Genomic DNA, 11,158 nt, shown 5'->3' with positions numbered 1-11,158 from the left:
AAAAATAAATAAATGTAAAATTGTGGAATATTAAACTAATAATTTTAAAGACCAAAATGTGATTTATTTCTGATACAAAGATCAATTTTCAGCACCATTATACTTTTCATTCTTCAGAAATCAAGAAACTCAAGAAACATTTATGATTCTCAATGTTGAAAACAGTTCTGCTGCTTTATATTTTTGTGGGAACCATGAGACTTTTCCCACAGGATTTTCAAACGAATTAAAGCTTAAAAGAGCAGCATTTCTCTTTTGTAACATTATGTCTATGTCTGATGTAGTTTAACAACAACAGTATCCACTGTGAACTGTAAACAGATCATGTGATGACAGGAAAGTCTTATTACCAAAAAAAGCAAATGTAAAAAACATCATGAAAAAAAAAAAAAAAAAAACTCACCTTTCAGTTCACCAACAACTCCACTGACCAGTGGCCACTGCACGATAGACAAATCCAAGTCGGGTCCAACACTTTTTGAGGTCTCCTTGAAACATTTCCATTGTGGTCAGTGCTATTTGCAGCGCGTTTGTTAATTACATGTGTTATGAGGATTTTCAGCGCGTTTCGTTAATGCATGTGTTGCGAGGATTTGCAACACTTGTGTTGTCAAACTGATGAAGATGTTTTCTTCATTTGCTGATGTTTTTTCCATGTGCATGTGTTTTCTTAAGTTGCAGCGTGTTGAGCTGTCTCGGCCACCGTACTATAGTGCATGTAAGTAGCAAAATAAAGTAAACTGTGTCAAATCATACCCAAAAAGTCTTCAAACAGTGGACTATCAGTAAAACCCATATCATTTTGGGACCAAAAATGATTTAGACCTAGTCTGGGTTTGCATGAAGCTGGATGACAGCATGCCCAAGAGACCAGACAGTCATTAATGCTAAGGGTATACTTGCCTAAGTATTGATAGTTGTATAAATACTGTTATAACAATCTGTTATGCTAAACTTTTACAAGCCCAAACTGTTTTTAAAGTAATTGGGTGCCTTCCACTCCTCCTATGTGTTTCTCCTTTTCATAGTCTGGCTGAAGTGATGGACTGTTGGAAAATACAATGTCGGATGACAGGTACAGGGGGTGGGTCAGTTTCTTCACTTAAAGTAGTAAATGCACAAAGTTACTGAACATTTCCAAATGTTATTTTCCAGGTAAAAAGGTCAAATTCAATGAGCACACACTGGCCTTTTGTGACAGCATACCCCAGGAGTAAAGAGGAGTTTTGTGTAATAATCTACAGTGAGCAGAGGTGAATTATAACTGCATTTATTAGAGTCAGAGGTGAGTGTATAATAAGCACCTTAGTTCATCCAGAATTAAACAGGAAGAGAGAGCAGCTGACTATGAAGGAAACAGGAAGTGAAGCAGACAGACAGACAGACAGTTTAAGTGAGAAGTATGAATTGTATTTAATCTTTTATATCCATGTTTTAATGGGCATTCACTCTTTATAAAAAAATAAAAAACACTATTGTAATGGTTATTTTTGCTTATTATCAGAGGTATTGATCTTGATGACTGTATCTAGCAATAAAAACATACAACAACATCATTATTTGAAACCGTCTATTGAAATATGTAATTTATTGTTGCATTTTTAATTAGTAAAACATTTTAATTAGCAAAACTTTCCTGACCGCCTCGTTTTTGTGACATGGATAATGCATGTTTGCTGATGTCACTGAACTAGTGTGTGTGTGTGTGTGTGTGTGTGTGTGTGTGTGTCTGATGAACAGAAACTCATCCATGTGGCAAGAGAAATACATTAGAGGATAACAGTTAATGAATTGTATAATGTCAACTTTAAAATGTAATATAATTTCTTCACATTTACTTAATGATATTAATATACTTTTTTTTTGGCACTTATTGCAAAGTAATAGACCAGTTTAAATAAAAATAAAATAAAAAAACAATATCACTCAATTGTTTTTGGAGTTTTATTAATACAGAGTCTGTATATTTCAAAGAATAAGCACAAACAAATACAATAAACTAAATTAATGTAAAAATTAAGAAATTGATTGAGATGTGACGTATAAACCAATATTCAGATTAAGATCAATGTTAATATTGATTCTTATAGTTTTACATTTGGTCCTTCTAAATTTGACATTTATTTACAGAATTGCAATGGACCATTAAAAAGAGTGCTGATAAAAATAAACATTGTATTTTATTCTATATAATATTAATACTTTGTTTTATTTCGTTTAAATAAGCAACTGACTTAAAACAAACTACAACATTAATTTTCAAAATTAGCTAGATTAACAAACAGTGGACGAAAACAATTTTCACTTTGACAGTGAATAGAAAATAACAAAAATGAGCAGCAGTACCAGCAGACAGCAGCACAGCACATACCAACATTTATTTCTCTGACAGTGTGTCTGGTTGTGTTGCTCTGACTGAAGGATGAATACTGAATGATCCGAGTCTTGATTGTCCTGTATGAGTTCATTGCTAATATTCTGACAGGTTTCTCCCTGCTCTGACTGAGGTATGTCTACGTAGTGATCCGTGTGTTCTCTGAGGAGTTCTGCATGGCTCAAGTCTTGATTGTCCTCGATGAGTTCAATGCTAATATTCTGAGAGCTGTTAGACTGCTCTGAATGAAGTATGTCTATATGTTCAGAACAATTCATAGTTTCTCTGAGGAAGTATTTACAGCTCAACTCTCTAATTTTCTTCATGAGACCAACACTAATGCGGTAAGTGCGATTCTGGTCAAAGTCTGTCAGATCCGAGTGCTGTGTCACATAAATCTTGTCAAATTTGTTCAACTTTGAGTAAAAGGAAACAATAATGCGATCTTTGTTGCTGTTCTTTGACTGTCTCTTGTAATTCTCGGTGACATATTTAGGCAGTGAGCCAGGGGTGCGCAGGTTGCCTAGTATGTAGTATCTCAGGTTAGTGTTTGGAAGAAGTCCTTCCCGATTATTGAACTGTTTAAAGCCAAAAGCTCCACTTTTAGGGTCACACAGTGCAGTCATATAACTGTTGGGATCAATCTGAACACAATCATGAGCAAACCACCACAACAAGCTCAGACCGTGTCTGGGAGGCGGCTGACCAAACCTGGTCTGTCTCAGATCAGACAAATCATACAGGGTCCTAATGTCCATGATCGGTCTGTTGGGCAGAAAACAGAAAACTGCACAATATAAAACCAAGAAAAAATGTTACACACACTAGTTGTCAGGTTGTACGTGTGTGTGTGTGTGTGTGTGTGTGTGGGTGTGTGTTTCTGTTTTGATGAATAGAAACTTATACTATGGAAAGCAAAACTTGCACAAACGCATTCGTGCAGATGGGACAATTAGTGAGGAGCTACTGCATATTAAACTATAATGTCTCACTCATATTCAGACTTCATGTTACATATTCATTTTATCCTAGAGCATTCATAAATGTTATCAACAACGTCGGATGCCATTTATAGTTTATGATATCTGAAACATCTTACCAAAGTTTTATCTTCTCGCTCCCTCGATCTGGAATATTTATCTATATCATTGTAATGAATCATTAAAACAAGTGAGTGATAAATATGCAAAGCTCAACATCATATCTTACATTTATAGAATGATGAACATCTGTTTATAAATACATTTATGTATCAGATTATACAGTTATTCATTTAGGAGACCATTTCATCCAAATATGTCACAGCTTTAATAATGCACATCTTCAAAATGAACAACACTCAGCATGAAAACTATATTTTCATTATTAAAACCAAGAAGAAAACTGTTGAACAAAAACAAGACAGCATTTTGCACAGACATTTTTAATAGATGGATTTGACCTTTGACTCTGGTAGGGTTCATTCTCCACTGACTGAGATGGAAACGGTGTGTGTCTGCGATGCCTATATATAATAATCTGATAAGAATCGTTCATAGTTTCTCTCAGGTATTTTTTAGGCTTAACTCTTGAATGTCTTTCAGAAAATCAAACCTATTGCGTTAGGTGTGATTCTGGTCAAACTTCACCTGATCTGAGTGCTGTGTCACATAAATCTTCTCAAATCTGTTCCAACCTGAGTCAAAGGAAACAATAATGCAATCTTTGTTGCTGCTGTCTGAATATTCAGTGTAATTCTCAGTGACATAATCATGCATTGAATCTGTGGTATTCAGGTTGCCCATCTCATAGTATGGCAGGTTATATTTTTAAGAAGAATCTTTCCAAGCAGACAAAGGCTGATCCTCTAACCTTTAGTGAGAAAATCTACCAATTTTGTAAAATAAAAACAATGAAGTCCAGATATGAACACCGGAAACAGTTCCAGTAAACATTTGCAAGCTACTGTAATTTGAAGGACTAATGCATTTCTGGCATTCATTTAAGATGCAAGATTAAAATGCTTCAATACTAAAGAAAAACAATGTTTTAACTCTAAAGTACCATTTTTTTTCTTCTTACTTTTAAAGTTGTGTTATACAGTTTAAAGATGTTCCTCTTATTTCTGTTGTGGAATACAACCACTGTGTTCTTCGTGAATTATTTTATATAAATAATGTTAATGAATGATATTATTTCAATTAGCAAATACATAAATAGTCATCTCAACTTGGACAGTTCAAGGTAAAGTTAATACAGGTTTAATAATAACGTAATAAATAAAACAAGCAGCTAAATGTACAATAAATCAAATCTGCGTTACCTGTTTGAAGCGTTCATACGGATACGTCCTTGTGTGCAAAGATCTGCAAACAGAAACTGGTGTTGTTGTTGTTCAATAGCAATATCAGGGGAAGAGTGGCTCCACTGGGAAATATTTGACTGGCAAATAGAGTACAGCATCATTCAAAGAAGATTTGGATTTTTGCAAAGAAGAGAGAAGAATCATATTTTCTTAAACAATAAGAAATGACAAAGTAAGTTCCCAAATCATTTTTTTTTTTTAAACAAGAAACCATCAACTTTTAATCAACTTTTATGAACTTAAAACACAAAAATGACTCAAGATTATTTACAACCACACATTAACCCATTTTATATTTAATAGCAAACACTGCACCTCATGGGAGATTCAGACTGGGCACAAAGTGATCATCATCCTCTTCAGTCATGTTTTGTTACTTGCAGAAAGGGCAAGTTATTTTGACTAAATATTACAAGGGTATAGGAATAAAAAAAATCTATAATAGTGTGCAGATAAATCATCTAAAAGAAACAGCTCCAGCAAATATAAAATAAGATGAGAAAATGTTGGTTTCATGGTGACTTTAATATCAAATCCTAGTGTACATCCCTCTAAATCAACAACGCTGAATATTTATTTTCATAATAGCCGTGACTATTCAAAGAAAACACACACATACACGGTAGCCACCTGTCAGTCTACAGTCTATCTACAGATTGAAAGAAACTTGCAAAATGGCTCAAAATAATTATGCAAAAAAAAAAAAAAAAAAAAAAAAAAAATTTTGGTTTGTTGTTTTCATTAAAAACCTTAAAATGTGAAAGTGTAGCCTGTATGTTCATAAATGTTAAATTAGTAATTTGGTAGTTTGTTCTAATCAAATGATTGTACCCGATCAGATCTGATAGATACTGCACCTTTGACAGCGCTCCTGCTCTTATTCTTCATATCTCTGTCAGAGAGCAGAAAACAAGTCAAACCTCCTTCTGTGCACGGAAACTGAAACTGGAGTTTTACATATTGTTCTCAAAGAAGAATCTGTGAAATGTTTCTGAGCAACTAAACTACACAAGAATCATGAATGTCAACCGAAATATGAGGAAGAAATTACAGGCCATTGTTTTAATAGGATACGTTAACTGCAGAATGCACAAATGCATGCAAGTGTATCTAGTGAAAAAAGTAAAATAAATTAATAAACAAACTATTTTTAGTGTCATAATTAGTGAAGTGCAAATAAACTGTCAATTTGAATATTAAAACTGAAACTAAAAACTATATTATAAACCGTGTTTGATTTCATTACTCTTTGCTTTGGCAGGACAGTAAATTGATGTTCTTTCATTATACACCATAGTATTTACAAATGCACAAAACTGTAACATCTTCCCCGTTTCTGTTGTGATACCTATTAAATATGTGTAACTATTATTAAGAATGTAGTCTAGCGTTAAAAGTAGCTGGTTTTAAAAACATCAGATGTCTTTATAAGTGTTGATTCTGGACTGTCCCACATCAGAGATCTTAATCTTCATGAAGTCATAATTGCATCATTTAAATGTACAGCATTAAATAGCTCTTCTATATTTCTACTCCTTCTTATTTGGACTCCATTTTCGGGTCTCCATTCTTTCTACAGCAGACTTTTCTTTTCTCTATGCATTCTTACAGAAACATAATAATAGTTTATATATTTAAGGACAGATTGCTATTTGCACATCTTTTTGGATGCTAGCTGCATTTCATTGTGTCTGTGTTTGTAGCTGACCAAAAAAGTTGAATCTAATGTCATCAATAAATCTTTGCCTGAATGCATCAAAAAAGAAACAAAAAAAACAAAAAAAAAAACAATGTGTGCTTATTCATGTCATTAAACTAGTGAAATGTGTTAATAGTTAATGAGTGGTATACATGAAAGCTAATTTAGATTAAATTTCATAAAGTTAAACGCTTATATTCTTTACATTGCATATTAAAGCATATTGTACTTATGTTAGTCATATTAAAATGCATTATAAAGAGTTCAGATTTCACACAAACATATATAAAGCAGTGGAATAATCACCAACATCACAAGAAACTAGAACAGAACAATTTCATGGTGACTTTAATATCAAATCTTGAGGTTTTTCATTTGGTAACTTTAAATGTTGATTTTTTTTATCATTACAGTGACCATTTTAAAGAAATATGTGATGCTCAACATTGTAAATATATAAAGTCAAGCATTTGCATGTATTCAGATTTACAATCCAAAACGTGCTGGAAAAATACACAGGAGTTAACTAAAATTTATTTGACATTTTTAAAAAAAAGAGGAAAAGCGCAAACAAGAGCATCAGTACACAACAAATCAGTGCGCAAATCAGCTCAGAGCTGCAATCACAGACATCCCAGGTAGATTGGTGTGACCTTTGACCCTGCAGCGACTGAAGTGAAGATGTAGAGTATGAGTGTATGTTGGAACTATGTTGGACATACATCCAAGGATATATCTGATTACTTATCATTTCTCTGCAGAAGTGTTCAAGGTTCAATGTTTTAATTTCCTTCATAAGTTTAGGGCTAATGTGGTAGGTGTGATTCTGGTCAAAGTGCACCTGATCTGAGTGCTGTGTCACATAAATGCTGTCGAACCTGTTCAAACTTGAGTCAAAGGAAACAATGATGCGATCTTTGTTGCTGTCGTCTGAATATCCAGTGTAATTCTTAGTGACATAACGAGGCAGTGATCCAGGGTTATTTAGGTTGCCCACCTCATAGTATGGAAGATTACTGTAAGGAAGAAGTTTGTCCCAGTTATGGAATAGTTCAAAACCAAAAGCTCCATATTCAGGGTTGTACTGTGCAGTCATACGACCGTTCGAGTCAATCTGAACACAATTATGAGCAAACCACCACAACAAGCTCAGACCGTGTCTGGGACTCGGCTGACCAAACCCAGTCTGTCTCAGCTCGGACACATTATTCAGGGTTCTCACCATGTTCCCGACAATCCTGTTAAGCCAAAACAAAAAGAACCAAATAGTTAAATTATAGTTATTTTCATTATTTTAATAAAACACATCTTCAGGTATTGGTCACTTACTCAGATCTCTACAGCAGAAGAAATATTAGTCCTTTGAGACTCTTGAGTGAGATAAGTGAAATAAGTTAAAAACCTCAAAATGTAGCTCGTGTATAGATGGATTCTTCAAGATTTTGGCAATGACTGAGGTAAAATGAATTTCTTTCTTCTAACAGAGTATCACTGAGAACAAGAGAAATACAGGTGTTTAAAATTATGGAAATCAATACAAAAAGTCCACACTTTTACAGTTGACAAAAGAGTTTTCCTTTTGTAAAAAAATAATAACTAAACCAGTTTATTAGAGCAAGAGAGATAAAAAGCAGTCTTATCCTTGTACTTTCTTTTTCTTTGTCAATTGTCAAAGTGTTACTTACACTTGCTGCAGAACTGTATTTGGTGCTGGTGTTGAGGAGAATGAAAAGCTCCTTTCAGCTGAACCAGATACTGTGTGTGTATCCTTACAAAACCACTAACTTTGAAGTCCTTGTAGTAAGAAGCAAGGCTTTATGTCTATAGACAGAGAGATGGACAGACAGAGAGAGAGAGATTCTATAGGCTATATGCAAATGTAGTACATTGTAGTGCATCACTGATAACAATGCATATTTGCTGATGTCGCCAAAATAGAAACGGTCGTTAGTTGACCTACAGGTTGTACGTGTGTGTGTGTGTGTGTGTGTGTGTGTGGGTGTGTGGGTGTGTGTGTGTGTGTGTCTGTGTGTGTGTGTGTGTGTGTGTGTGTGTGTGTGTGTGTATGTTTCTGTGGAAAGAGAAACTTATGCAGAAAGATTATAGGAGACAGGGCAGATAATGAGATTTAGATTAAAGCTACTTTAGACTCTATAATGGGCCTGTACTACATTCTCACACATACTATAAATAATTCAAATTAAAATAAATTTTTAGCATGGAATACAATGTATAGTTTTTATTATATTTAATATATATTTCTTTTTCAGTTTACATTAGGTCTACTGTTTAAACTGTGAGGCTCTGAATGTGTTAATGTTTGATCTTTATGTTTTTTAAAAGACAGATTCTTGTTTCCCTTGACTTGAAATATATATATCATTGTAATAAATATATATTATTTTTAAAATCCAGTGATAAGCTTAACATTTCTCATAAGTCTTGCATTTCTATAAATATACAGCATGAGCAAATCTTTAGAATTATGTTTAACTTTTTATCATATTTATACTTATTCATGTAACAGATACTTTTATCCAAGTAAATGATTAATTTAAAAGAGACAAGCTTCACACAAATACAAAAAGAGATAAGCAAACATTTATAAAATGCGGTGGTACACAACTTGTATTATTAATAAATGTTTAATAGTTGTTTTGTTTGAAATAATGTCATGCAGAAATCGATCACTGAAGAAGTTTTTAAAGAAAGTAATTTGAAAATGGTCCTATCATCACACTACAAACATCCATATTTGCCATGAGGAACATTTGAGCATTTTTAACATTAACTACACATCAGACACCCTTGTGCAGAAATTTACTGAAGCACAAATCAAACCATCCAGGATCAGAAATACTCACAGATAATGGGCAAACCAGGTAGAAAGTGGCAAACTACATGAATACAAGAATGCACAGAATAAAGGAACTAATAAAACTTCACACAGACCTTTACATTAATTTATACTAATAAAGCCACACAATGAATATGATGGACATGCATGTGATTCAGCTTGAACAGACATAGTGTCTGTAGGATCCAGTCTGCAAATCATGTTAACTCAGTAATAGTGCTGTCTGATTTGAACATTTCTGATGAAATCTGGCCATTTAAAGCTCTGAATTTTGTCAATGAGGTCTTGGCTGATTTGGAAAGTGGAGTTCTCATCGAAGCGCCCCTGACCTAAATGATGCGTCACATAAATCTCTGTAAACCAGGTTTTATTCCGCTTTGAGGCGACTGAAACAACAATGCGATCTGCATTGCTCTCATGTACATATCGGTTATAATACTTAGTAACATAAGGAGGCATTGCGCCCGGATGGTGCAGGTTCCCCATCTCATAATACTCTAGGTCAGTATCAGGAAGAAGTCCTTCTGAATTCTGGAACGGATGGAAACCAAAGTCTTCCGGTTCGCAGCATGCAATCATTTTGTTGTTGTCAATCTCAACACATTCGTGAGCAAACCACCACAGCAGAATGAGACCATGTCTGGGATACGGCTGACCAAACCTGGTCTCTCTCAGATGGGACAGTTTTGTCAGCTTCCTTGGTCGGACCATTCTGTGTCTAGAAGACAGACAAAAAAAAAAAAGTTTTAGGCTAAATAAGATTGGACCACAGGGTCAAATTTTATATTTAAAATGAGCAACAATAATCTGTACCTTGTAAAATATGATGAATACAATGTCAATAAGTTTTCTCTTTTTTTAAAAACACACATCCAACACCCAACAGCCCGTTACTGATCAGAGTCTGAAAGGAAATAGTGGAAAACAGTTCAATAGGCTGTCACAGCTGTCTGGTGTAGATAAAAAAATAAAACACAATTAAAGTTTGAAATGATCCTATAATGTTAATAAAGTTGGTCTTAATCAAAAAAGCAATTAATCTGGCCAAAATAAATAAATAAATAAAAACAGGATACTGCACCTAGTTGATTCGCTGTAAGAAGGATCTGTGTCTGTGACGAGTGACAAACATGCTGTTATTCTTCATGTCTCTGTGTGTAAGTGGGTGGTGTGTAAAACTAATCTACACACACTCTTAATGCTGGAATGATATCAGAGGAAACTAAACAACAGATGCATGAATGGAAACCTAAAGTTGAGTAAGAAAGTACAGGCCAGTCTTTTAATCATTTCTGTAACAAGCGCTTGTTACAGAAATTAAAATAGTTCCTATCTTATTTTTTAATAATTTTTTAGTAATTAAACAAACAATATTTTTTATTGTTGTTGAGTGTTTACTTTCTACAGCTGCAGAAGGTCAGACAGACACAAATAGATGTGACAAAAAATCTGAGATATATTTTTACAAATTGTTTCCATTGTAGTTTATGCAATTTTATTTTCTTTATTGGATAAAGGTTTATCCAACTCAGTTGTGCGCATGCAATTTTTGTGCACATTTTTTGAATTATGCGCATCTTGGCATTTCCATCCAGTGTTTTTTTTTCTCTACAATAAAAAATGTGGATAAAAATAGGTGGATGGAAACATAGCTAATACAAACCCTCTATTCCTGGAGGACTGGAGCCCTGGAGTTTAGATTCAACCCTAATTAAACACACCTGATCCACCTAATCAAGTCCTTCAGGCGTGTTTGAAAACTACATGTGCGGTGGAGCAGGTTTGGAAGAAAACTCTACAGGGATCCAGCCATTCAGGAACTGAGCTTGACACCTCTGGATAGATATGAGGAGATTACATTAAAGATACATTCAACTGTCTCAC

Source organism: Carassius auratus, unplaced genomic scaffold, assembly GCF_003368295.1.
Source record: "Carassius auratus strain Wakin unplaced genomic scaffold, ASM336829v1 scaf_tig00216332, whole genome shotgun sequence".
Taxonomy (NCBI): domain Eukaryota; kingdom Metazoa; phylum Chordata; class Actinopteri; order Cypriniformes; family Cyprinidae; genus Carassius; species Carassius auratus.
This window is presented reverse-complemented; position numbering follows the sequence as displayed.